We start from the raw sequence: 13,573 nt of genomic DNA on the forward strand, positions 1-13,573 counted from the left end.
CGGATCTACTTTGGCGTCCTATATTTCTCATACCTTGACATGCAATGTTAATCTGATAAGTCTCCCTTTATGCGTCTCTATTCCCTTCATTGCCCTTGGCCTTTTAAGTACGTGGTATTTTACTTCAAAGTAGCGTTAGCCCTTTCAGGAAGAGCCGTAAGATCCAAGCCTGAGAAGATAGCATCAAAAACAATCTCAGTGTTTTCCAGATCAGACTTAATAAAAAGTCTGCGCGCTATCCAAGACATTAGATTTGATTCCACAAAGAAATACCAACATTAGCACTAGAGGGAGGTATTTCCCCATGTACCTCGGATTCAGAGACGCTGAAAACCAGCAAAATCTAGCAGCAGAGAAAGGGTATCTGTAATATTAAACTACGTTAATCAACTGCAATTAATAAGAGTGAGCTGCAACTCATCATAATCAGCTCCCATCAGTTGCCAGTGATAAAGATATTACCAAGCAACAGATAATGAACTGATATTTAAACTGAATTACATTATTTTATGTATAGAAAGTTTCACAGTGTCTTACAGAGCAGATTGTTTACGTGTTTATTCCAATGAGTGAAAGAACTTTAGAGCAAGATCCAGGGAGCGGGAGCTGGCCGTGGAAAACGCCAGCACCAATTGACCGGAGGGGGTTAAACTGTCCTTCTACTTCTTTGCAGTGGTGGCACCCCATACGGTTTTGCATAAGACATATCTGGATTTAAAAGTTGGAGTAATCTGCTAAACATGCTAATTACATTGCTACAAAAAAGCGAGGGGTGGTAAGGACTTGTGCAGCCCCTGCCAACGCTTGGTGCCTGTGCATTTCTGACGTAGATGAAAAGGGCTTTTTAATTTCTCTCTTCACAGTCTGGAAGAAATTCTTTCTAAAAATCTGTAACATTAGGGGGATAAAAAAGTCCAGCAGCTTGTTCCTGTGCCTACCCGAGCCTGCGATACAGCACAGCTTTCTCACAGCTTGCTGGTTCAGAAAACTTGCGTAAACTTGGAAAATTTAAAAAAAAAAAAAAAAAAAAAAAAAAGAGAGATACGGACTAATTACAGCAATTTGTAGTCAGCCAGAAGCGGGTGATGAGCTCGCTGCGGCTGCAGGGAGGGGAAGGCCGGCTGGAGGCCGGGGATGCGGGGGGGACCTGGCGGCCGCATCCCGCTGCATCCCACCGCATCCCGCATCCCTGCGGCGGGGCCGGGGCCGGGCAGGTTCCGCGGGCCTGTGGCTAGATGGAGCTGCAGCACCAGGAATGAGGCCGGCGGGGGCTGCAGGACACAGGCCCCCCCCTTCTCTTCCTTTCCCTTCCCTTCCCTCCCAAAGCTGTCCTTCAGGATTGTTTTTATGAAAATAAATGGAGGCAATGAAGAAATATCATTATAGGGCAAAAGTACTGGATGCTGTGAAAAGTTAAATAACACTTTTTCTTCAATGCCTGCACACTGCTTGGCAAGAGATGGTCCCTGTCCTGTGCAATGCGCTGTCAAATCCCACCGGGCTCAAACCCAGGCCCCTCCGGACCCTCAGGGTCCCGCAGCAGGAAGGAGGGCACAAAGCTGAGGATGAGACTCTGGGACCGCGAGCCATTGGGCACACATTGGCCATAAGCTCACACGTGCGGCCACTGAAGTACCCTGCGAAGTGGTTAAACCAGGTGTGAGAACGTGGTGGGGAAAAAGCAGCCAGCACCTGGTGAAAGCCCACAGAGCTGGTCCATGAAGTTTCCCGCTGACCCCAGATACCGCGGTGGGAAGAGGTCTGGCCAGGAAGGCTGGGACGGAGAGACCGTGGAGGTAACACCAAATGTGAAGGGTCTGGTAGACGAGCCAGGAGAGCAGGAAGCAAAGGAATGCCGGGAAGCACGCTCAAGGTGACAAGGAGATGGCTACGCAGACCGGCAGGCACCCTGGGATAAAGGCAGCGCTACGTGGGGGATGCTGCCCGCTCCGGCACCCGTTCCCGCAGCTCTGCTCACCAGCGCACACCCTAACTCTGAAGGATATTGTGCATGTGAACCCAGCGCTGGTAATCGCTCAGCTCGCAAACGAAGTAATTAAAGATCGGACTCGCGGAGCATTGTGCATGCGCAATTCCCCGGAGCTGCGGGCTGCAGCCTGTGACAATAGCGCGGTGCCACCTTACTAACCTGTGACACCAGACAGGCACATCGATCGCTTGATCTCCAATACAAATAGAGTGCGAGGGGGAGAAAAACTAAGGCTCTAAAAATATGCAGATATCAGTAAATTAATAATGACACATGGCTGTGGCAGGGTGAGAACCGACAAAGAAGAAATGCAAGTCCCTCTCATTGATCATAAATATTAATTTATTAATAAAACGGTTTTAGATCAAACATATTGCGTATTACTATGTCTATCCGCTTCTAGTTTTCTGCCAAGTTGCTAGCGGGTGTTCAGTCCAACTCAGCCACAGTTTTGATCAGGTATGGTAAGGACTCTGTAACCTCCGACTGGATATACCCACCGTATACAATGCTTATTTTTGTTGGCCTGCTGCCTACAATCCTAGCACTGTATTTATTGAGTCTTTGCTTACTTCATCTATTCAAGTTCATCTGTTCGAACATCAAACTTAATCAAAATTATTTCTCTTGTAAACAATTAAATATTTTCTAGGAAATTGCGTCCTGGATCCACCCCGCTGACAGTCGGCTTGAAGGACGACAACTGGTTTGTGCTAAACACGGCGGATGAATAAACATTGCTTGTCTGGGGTTCATTAGGGGACAGACTCGCACCTACCTGCCTACACGTTTGTGATCCACAGGCTGCTGAATTGCATTTGGCAAGAGGGAAGACCTGTTAGCCTTTGTCAACCTTCTCCAGGTTAGTTAATAGCAGAAATAAAAAAATCGCAGGGAAGTAAAGGTTCTGGTTTGCAAAACAGCTGCAGAATTGAACCAAGTCCAAACCTGTAGGAAAGATTGATGTTCACATAAACAATTACAGCTGTAGCTTAAGTGTTCCGTGATAAGCAATGGTACATATCAGCCTTTCACTTGCTGTTTCTGTAATAAAGTTGTTATAGCTACATTAATTAATCTAAGGGCACTTCTAAGCATCGCTTTATCCATCCACCTCTCCGAGGAAGCAGTACCTCTGGAGTTCTTAATAAAATAATAAATAATAGCAATATAAACTCTCGGCTGTTTCCAGCTCCTCCAAGACAGCTAAAAGAAGTTGCCTTAGCCCCCACAAACACTGCTCTGGCTGCGTCCTCGCCCTGACCTCGGGATAGATTAATAGAGCCTATGATTTATTCCTTCCAAGAATATTCTTTTAAATAACACTGCCATGCACTCAGCTGGTGCTGCTTTGCAGAAGAGCATGCCAGAGAAGGTTTTGTTGCATTCGCATCACTTCTGTAAAGATGATTTGCACAATATTCACTGGGAGAGCTCATCGGCAGCACGTGGACACACACGAGTGGCAGGAATTTGGACGGAGCTTGGGAACTGTTAGTATTTACAGGACTAATCAGGATTTTTTAATTTTTTATTTTTTTTTAAATGGAACATTTTCCAACAGAAAAATGCCATCTGGATGAAACCAAAACGTCTTGTAGGGACCTGCTGGGTTTCGTTGCCTCTTTCTGACAAAAGCCAGGCAGATTTCCCAGGAGACCCCCCCCGAGCTGCCCTGCTCTGCCCCCCGCATCACTCGGTGCATCGGTGGCTGCAGCCACGTTTCCCAGGTCCCGCGCATGGGGCTGCGATGCAGCCCGAAACGCCCGGCGCTGGGCAGCACTGGGCCTGCGAGAGGGCCCCAGCACCAAAGAAAGCAAATAACTTCCTTTGTTCATTCCATGTGGAAAAGCGTTTGGATGTAAAAGCCTTCCTGAGATGAACGACATATTTCAGCCTTGCCAGAATGACTGCTTCAGAGGCTACGGATTTAGGCAAAAAAACCCACCAAAAAAACCATGCCACAAAAAACCCTTCCAAAACCTGATGCTATTTGTTCAAATTTTCAAGCCATATCAATATCATAACTTCTTTCAAAAAATAAAACTAAAAAAAGTGAATGAAAGCTTGGGTTTTCACCTAAGCCCATGTACTGAAAGCTCAGCCCAGCCACAGCTCAGTTCCCAAAATCTGACCCAGAGTAAGGAGGTGGTTGTGCCGCCTGTGGTTCCAAGAGAGCCTTATTTCTGGCTGTGGGTATGTCTGTGTTAGATGAGAAGGTATGCTACATCACTGTGGTTGAACAGCCTTAGTTATAGGTTGTTATTATTAAAAAAAAAAAAACACATTAAAAAAAAAAATGATGTTGGGAAAAGTCACACCGTTGTGGATGCGGACTGCTCGCTCCTGCTCCTCCCTGCCCTCCTGCACTTGCTTGCACCTGTGGAAGATTTTTTTCTTCCATTTCCATGGCGAACGCAAGGCAGGATTTGCAGGGCTCACTTTCGATAGAGCAACGACTCTCCGGTCTGCATCGTGCATGAACATCCCCGGCAGCGGCTCGCTGGCAGAGGTGCCCGGAGAGGTGCAATCCTGCTCCCCAGTGCCTGCGATGCCCTGAACGGGAACATGCTGGCCGGTGCTGGGGGCAGAGGCAGGTGCTGTGCCATCCCCCAGCAGCACGTTAGTGCTGGGGAAATGCCACCACAGACACCGATACCACTCATCGATGGCAGCGCCTTCATCCACCGCACCAACCGTGGGCGAAGCCCAGAATTCAAAAACGTAACCAGTGACTGCCTGCTTTTGCCCAGATTGGCCAGAATTTGGGATAAGGATATTGTCATGCTTTAATAAAGTTAATTCTTTTTATCCTCCTGAATAATACATGCGATACAGCGATGTCTCTGGTGCTGTCCCCCTGGCCACCCACCTGCACCCAGGCTTACTTCTGACACCCTCCTCTTGGTGCTCCTGAGGGATGAGCTGACCCCCAAAGGGATGCGAAGGGCGGGGGGGGGTGTTAATGGTCCTCCTCCCTGGAGGGACCAGGAACTTCTCCATCTCCCAAAGGAAGGCATTCAGGAGATTCTTTCCAGGTCTGTGAAGCCTGTATGTTTTACCATAAAATTGTTACTACTGAGGGGGAACAAAGAGAAAATAAAGAGGGGGGAATCAGAAAATTTAAGCTTTTTTTTTTTTTAATAATTATAAATATAAACAAAAGCAAGTTGCGCACCACTATGCAGCTTCTAGCCTCCTCAGCAGTTAGGACTGCCAGCCGCCTTCTCCCTATTCCTCATGGTAATTCCTCCCTTCCAGTCCCAAATAAATCTTCTGACAAACATCAGTCGTGCTCACATGCCAGTACTGCATGCACGGGGAGAAGTAAGAGCATCCACACAAATTACACTTAAACCATTGTTTTGCCTTCTTTTGAGACTCCTAGCTTGAGAGAATTGCTTAACGCACCTACTGACCCATAAAGGCAGATAATTTCAATATGAACTGTTAATATATGCTTCTTCGCAGCGGGAACCCCATCCCAAAAACCGGTTCTTTGAAAAGTTTTTGGTGGCTATTTTTTCCAGCTCAGAGAAGCACACACGGGGCTGGTCCAGGCAGGGATGCGACACTTTTTGGGGGAGCCCCGGCCAAGCCCCCCACGCAGAGTGGGGCTCAGGCAGAGGAATGTCCTCCGGGGGGGGGGACAGGCTGGGATGGGGGGAGGCTGGGCTGGATGCTCGGGGGGCTCCCGGCCAGGCGAGGGTCCCCGGGGTCCCCAGGGTCCAGCAGCGCTAGATGGCATTGTTAGACCGGCGCGCCGCCCAGACCCAAATTAGTAGACAATTATCCCTCTTCCACTCCTCCTTTTATGTGATGAAACTGGTTACTTATAGCCTGCAGGATAAATTCTATAGGGTGCCTGACTCAGTCAGGGCTGTTTCTTCACAGGCTCTCTCTTCCCAGCTTTCACCTCAATCTGTCATACAGATTTGACACTGCATCGTTCCAACAGTGCTCAGAAATGACATGTATATAATGTGGAATATTGTGCACATTTACAGCCAGGATTTTTTCCCCTTAAAACATTGCTTGCTATATTCTGGCAGTCGTTGTTCTGGAAATAAAATAAAATTAAGGGGGAGAAAAAAAAAAAAAAAAAGCAGAGGGTTCTTTTCTTTCCATGTATCAGTGACCATCTTAAAGAAAAACTTTTATTTAGATGCTAATGTGATGCAGGACAAAGTGCATTTGATTTTTAGTGGAGGTTGTTAGTGCTTAAAATTGTCCGGCAGTTCTACGCTAATTAAAGAGAAGACGACGCAGTGCCACAGCACACACTGTGTGTGCTCAGAGCAGGGCATTTTTATGATTCTCTTCTATTAATGCTCCATATTATAAATCAAATTAACTGGAATTTCTATTGAAAAAAAATTAAAAATGAGTCCTTTTAAAAGAGCAACAAGACCAGTTCAGTAAGTCTGAGAACCCTTTTCCTCGAGTGGATTAAACACATAACGGCAGCTTTGTTTTCCAGTGCTGCCTCTATAATCATCCTTTCCCTGCCCTATAATAATACTCAGGGACTAAGTTCAATTATTTCATTCAAGAAAACAAAACAAAAGTCACAGATTTGAATGACTTCACAATTCAGTTTCAATTGTGGGTGAGCATCGCTCTAATTCGACGTCTGGTTAAAAGCAGAATTTCAGCAATATCAACAGTAATGCCTCCTTCCACAATACGTACATATGGCAAACACACAAATATGTGTATACACACGCCTGTGATGTATAAAAACACGCACAGGTGGCAGAGATACTGACAATAACTGCAAATCCCGCTGAACCACGTTTCTTGCGTTCGCAGGATTTTTGAAAGCAAGTTGCTTTGGCACCCATGGAGCCGCGCAGCCACAGTGCCCATCTCATGGTTTTCCTCAGGCTGCTGATTTATTGGGGTTGCTTTTTTTTTTTTTTTTCCCCCTCCCCCCCCCTTAATATCTTTTGCATTGCAGTTTGTGATTTGTGACGTTAACTCCCGCAATCCTGCAGCACGGGCTGCCCGAGCCCTTCCCCGCGCTCTGAGCAGATGCTTTGCATCGATACTTTCGGCTGTCGAAACAGGAGCGTGACTGGGGGCCGGGGGGGGGTGGTGGTGGAATTACAGAGTTAAACCTTCGGAATAAACTTTAAAATGATGAAGCGTGTGTTGGAGAGAGCTATTTCTTGTTAAGGCTCCTCCCGTGAAGGCAAACATGGGCTACGCACGTGAGCTCGGCTCCCTTCACCAGCACCCAAGTGCCTGCCACGGGCAGTGGATCCAGCCCAGCTTCAGGTGGGATTGTACTGGAGCCGTGTCAGGGTCTGGAAAGGAAAAAAAACCCTAAAAGCTAAGATTTATCGTCACTGTTAGAAAGCAAAAGAAAGAAAAAGGAGACTGTCATTTTTCTAATAATTGCAGTTTCTAGAAGAAATAAAGGTCCTTATTCTGGTGGGTTTTTAGCACACAGTTTGTGGCAGCCCAAACGCGACTCGGAAGACCCTTGCAGAGCTCAGCCAGGCTAAGAAGCTTTCAAAATGAAATTCATTACTAAATTCCTTCTTTTAATCCTTATTTTTAATACTCAGAGCAAGATGCATGGAAAACCACATGGTTTTGAATTGTCAGGCTTCCTCTGTGTGGTTTGTAAACAAAAATAGAAACAAGGTGGTTGCCCGATACCAGTGACAGGCACGTCGCTGCTTCAGCTGGATTTATCTATGAATAATAAAAATGTCTTTGCTCACCGTAACTCACCGCTATCTATACCTGATTTTATTTTTATTTACATAAAAACTTGTGATCCAGCAATGAACTTATACGGTTGTGATTTTTGCTTTTTGTTTTACAGGGTTGTCTGGGATTTAAAACCCCGGTTATACCACAAGCCTCGGTCGGAACTTTTTCCTTTTCTCTAACACCACTGTCATTCTCCCTGCAGAAGAAAATAAAGCCACTGCTTGCCTTTGAAATCATCCCCATCTTTTGCTCCCACACCCTACTCTTTCCCTTCAGCCTTAAAAGCGCGAGGAAAAAGAAACGTAAAAACCCTCTTCGGGAGGGACACTGCTCGGGCCGGTGCTTTCGCGCAGACCGCGGTACGAGCCGGGTCCCGAAGCATGGCAGCCGAAGGCTCGCGGAATCCTAACAAACCCCCAAAGGCTCTGCAAACCGCGGCAGGCTCCGACGGCGCGCAGCGACGCCGACCCACCCTGCCACAGCGCTTCCCGGCGCCTGCTCTAAGAAACCCCGCCAGACCCTCCGCCAAACTTCGGGCCTCATTTTTTTTTTTTAAAGAAATTGCAGTCGCTCTGGCTATTATTAGCCTGGGCACGTGCCTCACGCTTTCCCGACTCGCCGGAGCTTTGCTGAAAGTCAGCGGGAGAAAAGGGAGCGGGGGGAGCGGATCTGCAGGGCTCGAAGCCCCCGACGATGAAGGGAAGGGTTTGACCCAGGCTGGCCGAGGGGCCGGGATATCGGCCACCCAAAGAGCACCTTTAATTCTGGAAATCGAGGAGAGGGGGAAAGATCCTGCGTGTCATTTATTTATGGCTTTTCATGGCCATAGCACAAATTAATCAGCTCTAACACTGCGAGTGAAACCAGCTGCAGTTCCTGTAGGCTGATGGTGCTTGCTCTGTTAAACGCTGCAAATCAAAGTTTTCCTTGCCGCGTTCAAAGGTGCAGCATCATTTACTGCCACTTTATTAATTGCAGTTTAGCTCAGGATAAACACGAGTTTTGTTCAGACATGCCAAAATGTTTATTTTTACTTCAGGACTTGTCATGGGCTGCAGAGAAATAAAAGCCACATATGGACTTATCTGCTGTTGAACTGTGTAGTGAATTATTTTAACTGTAACTGTAGAAGTACTGCTCTAGCTTCCTGTTTGCTTCTCATTAGAAACTTCGTTCTGCTTAAAAATAATATTGTGGGTTCATCCTCTGCCTTAGAGGAACGGAGCGAGGGAATGAGCGATCGGGCACAGAAATCCTCACTTACGAAAACTAACATTTTAAGTTCTGCTGCTTGATAACTTCCCCGTGCAGCCCAATAGAGTCGTTTTAATATAGAAAGCTTTAAACACTTTGAAGGCTCTCCCCACATCTGCCAGCCCCCAGCTGTGCTTGCTGTCAGCAAGAGCACCGGGGCTGGGTTCCTCCAAAAATAAATCCCGAGGCCGGCAGCGAGCTGGGGGCCAAGGCTGCGGCCAGGGAGCCTTCCCCAGCTGGTAATTCCTTATTTCAGGAGTAGGGATTAGGGATAGCTCCTAAGGCAAAACAAAATAAAATATCTCGTCTCAGTTAATTGTTTGTGCTGATGCCAGTTAATAAGTACCACCACCCTGGCATTCACATGCTCGAGCAGCTTTTTCCCCGGGAAGTGCGGTGTGTGCCGGCCGGAGCACCGGCCACCCTTGGAGAGGGGATAGCTGCACCGACGGAGCCATCGCAGTTTCTACCTACAACAGTAAATAGCAGCTTGAATATTTGTGTATTTACCGCGGTTGTCAACAGGCAGTGTATCTTCCAGCACCAGGTACAAGTTACAGGTAAATGTTGATTTTTTGATGGGGCTGCTGCGCTCTAACAGTGACGATACGTGTAGGAGTAAACATCTATCACCCATCAAAGGCATCTCTGGAGCGCCCACCAATCACCATAGTAACTGAGAACCAATTACAGTAATTAAGATTCACATGGAGTTGTCCCTTATAATCAGAAGCTATTCTAATTTTTTATTTATTTATTTATAGGTGTCTCTGGTGCTCGCAGCCACCACCGAGCTTCCCACCGCGGCGCCGCGACCTTTCGCATTTAAAGGTCGCAGGGAAAGCCTGCAGCGAGGAAGGGAAGGAGTACCACCGCCAGCTCCGGGGCCGAAGGCTCCCCCCAAGCGCGGGGTCCGATGCAGGAGTGCCCGGTTACACACACACACACACACACACACACACACACACACACACACACACACACACACACACACACACACAAAACCCCCGGGCGTTTTTCCCAGGAGGGGTGAGTAGAAGCCCCCGATGCAGCCGGAGGGCAATGCTCAGCGGAGGAGGAGGATGCTCCGCACTCTTCCTCCGGCACCGGCTTTTCCCGCTCTGAAGCCAATATTTAAATTTTTTTTTTTTTTTTTTTTTTTTTAAATACACTCTATCAATAGTGGCAGCAGCCTTGTAGGGGCTGCAGCAGGGTAACACACGAGAGGCCGTGACAGCATTTTCCTTTACATTTGAAGGGTGCACATGGTGGGGGGAAAATGCAAGGTTAGCAGGCGCTCTCCTTCCCAACTGCCTACATTTACTGTTGTCATTAGGCACTGTAATGGCATCCGACACACAAAAATTACAAAACAAAAAATTATGAAAAGATTGTATTATTATTAGATATTTTTTCTGTAATGTTTGTTAATGGTATCGGCACACTTCCGTTAGATAAATTGACCCCATTTTTCGTCACCAGACACAAATTAGACATGGAGGTAAAGCAGAAAAATATATAGTTACTGATTTTATTCTGCACAGTGAATATCCCAATTAAAAAAAAAAAAAAGACTTTAAGAATCCTGTATATAAATAAAAAATCATGTCATGCGTCAAAATGCTTTTAAAAAAAAAAAAATTAAAGTAAGCATAGCAGGTATCTACTTCAAAATCCCCCATTAAAGATCCATTTCCAAGCCCCAAACGCCTCCTTCCAGAGCTCCGCTCTCCGTGGTGAATGGCACAAGAGACACTCCTGTTGCGTAAAGTCAAGTGGGGTTACGCTGGGTTACATTGCATCACTAGGCACAAGACATAACCACATGTAAAATGACATAATGCAAATTTCAACAAGATGTGGGTTTCCTCCTACACACTGAAACGCTTTCCAGAACCCGCACACCGCTGGCTCTCGGGATGACGACTGAAGGCCGGCGGTACCTTGGGGGAGCACCACGCGCGGTAAAGCCTCCACCTCGCTCAGGTGGGTCACTGGAAAGATGCTTTTATTAAAATATTAGCCTCTCCCTTCCCTTTAGTTATATCATCCAGCCTGTCTTGTCTTTATCCGATTCCAGACACCTAGTCTGGATAAGGCCACGAGCCATGCAGATATAGATCTGCTGAGCTATATGTCTGGAAACGCGCATTGCAGGTGGAATACCCATTTTCAAAACCTACAGATGTGTAGGTACACAGGAGGATGATCCTAGACACTCAGAGAGCTATCATTATTAGAAAGATACTTCTTTACCCTTTAGGAAAAAAACCCTAAAATGTTTTTATCTAATTAATAGATTAACCACCTCCCTGCCAGGGGCTCAGCATAGCCACAGGCATCAGCCCTGAATGCATCCACTTGCCTCAGGCTGCTCAGGCAATATAACTCTCCATAAAACACAGCGAAAGCAACCCCAAGCTAAAACAAAAAGGAGTAAGTGAAGAGCCAGAGCAATTTTCCTCACTCACAGCCATGCTAATCTACTCACGTCCCAGCAGCTGAGCTGCTTTAGCCTCTTCTAAGCTAGCAAAGGCAAACTGCTGCCAGTAGTGATCATGCAAATGTGTAAATATTTATGAACTCGCAAGTTTTGAATATACAACATTTACGGCTGTCAGTCTTCATGGTTATAGATCTTTTTGGCTTACAGATTCACTTCTGAGCACGAGAACTTCCTAATTCCAAGCCTGGTAAGTCAGGACAGCTTTTCATGCCAGCCTCAACACAACACAGTCAACTCATTTTCGGAAAGGGGTGGAAGGCACATGACGATAAATGCCATGGGAGCCCACTGTCCTGACCGAACCCCACATCTCCCCTGGGCAGATTTCATGAGCTAAAGAGCACTTCAAGCTCGTTTTTCTCATCAATACCAACACCACACCTGCTGCATGGACAGAAGGTCAATGTCCAGCTAATGCACTTCAGTGCTAACCATGACCAATGAATACTAACTTAAAGGGATTTATAGAATTTCCAAGTAACTGCATAAGATTTGTTCCCGTTAAAATTCAGCCTTCCACCTAAAGAACAGCCCTGCAAAGTAAAAACCCATCATCTCCCATTTGGTGTTTCCCAGCAAACTTCAGGTCAAAGTTCACTCTGTCCACAGGCAAGAGGATGGTTTATTTATTTATTTCAAATAAGCCACTCCTGCCAACTTATTCCAAGTTTGTGGGCCTTATTTCAGAAGTACTGAAGAGAGAAGGAAGAGCCATGGCTTGACTTCAGTATCTCAGCTGAAGAGCTGGAAGTGACCTCCAGCCTGCTGAAGCCTACTGCAGGTTTATATTCATCATTTCAAGTTCAACCACAATTCAAGGAAAGATTATAAAACTAAGTGAAACACCTATTTATTTACCCTAGTAAAAATGCAGAATTTTTCACTACTTGGTTACCTTGACTCTGTCAATTTACTTCAGGTAGTAATAAACAAAAGTTGCAAAATATCATCCAATCTCTTGAAACACCGAGCCTAAACCACCAAAGTGGGGCTCCAGGCAGACATCAATTCACAGCAATGTCCCTGTTCAGGGTACAACTTTATGCATACATTTGTTTTGTGCTTTTGAGACAAACTATCATAAACTTCACTCAAGTTAAGAAAGTGTCCTGGTTACCTTCAGACAATACATAATATCAGAGATATGAAAAAAGCAGCATGTTACTTACAAGAAATGAAATATCATGCTTTGATTTGGCCTAGCATGTCAGATATTCCTCTTGAAAATCATTACATATGTTTATCTTGGGTTTTTGCCAGGACTGAGAAATTGTTAAATATCTTTCATGTACCACTTGTCTACATTCAAGAGAAGAGTAATGGGGTGCTTGAGATTACTCCTATGCAGCTCTTTCATTGCTCATCATATGGGATTGGGTCTGTGGGAAGAAAAAGCACAAACTGCACCAAAATTACAGAGCCACCTAGGAGAAACAAACTTCTGACTCTCTGAAGGTGTCAATGGTAACACCTCTTAGTCCATTTTGACTCACAGCCAAGTGGAAAGTCCCAAGACGCAACTACCACTGAAACCCAATGTACTTCCAAAGTAAGATCAGGGTTCAGAAACAACAGCTTTCAAGTCATCCCAACTCTGTTTTCTGCTTTTAAACCAGCACAGAAATGCACTATCAAACAGCAAGGGCAGAACTCACATAAAATCTCCTATCTGGAGATATTAAAAAGCTCATATGGTAAAGGTCAGGTCATTCCCAGCCACCCACAACTACCATGGGAATGAAACCAATGCAGTACCTTTCATCCAGCACTAGGACAAATGCCAGAAGAAGAAATCTCACTTTAACTACCCAGGATATTGGGTCTATAACATTTATAGTGCACCTGGCAGCCCACCAGATGGCAAAGCAGAGATCTGGTTGGTTGCCCTGCATTGATCTATCCCCAAACCAGTGATGGGCAGGTGCATCTCATTGTCTATCTGCTCACCCCAGTGGGAAACTCTAGGGAGATAAAAACAGCAGCTGAAGATCTGAAGTCCTCTGATTGCTTTTATTTTATTTCTCATTAGTTGTGATTCTTTATAGACACAGGAAATTTTGTTTTATAGGTCCAGCCACAAAGTTCATCTAACACAAACT

Source organism: Aquila chrysaetos, chromosome 6, assembly GCF_900496995.4.
Source record: "Aquila chrysaetos chrysaetos chromosome 6, bAquChr1.4, whole genome shotgun sequence".
In the NCBI taxonomy this organism is placed as follows: domain Eukaryota; kingdom Metazoa; phylum Chordata; class Aves; order Accipitriformes; family Accipitridae; genus Aquila; species Aquila chrysaetos.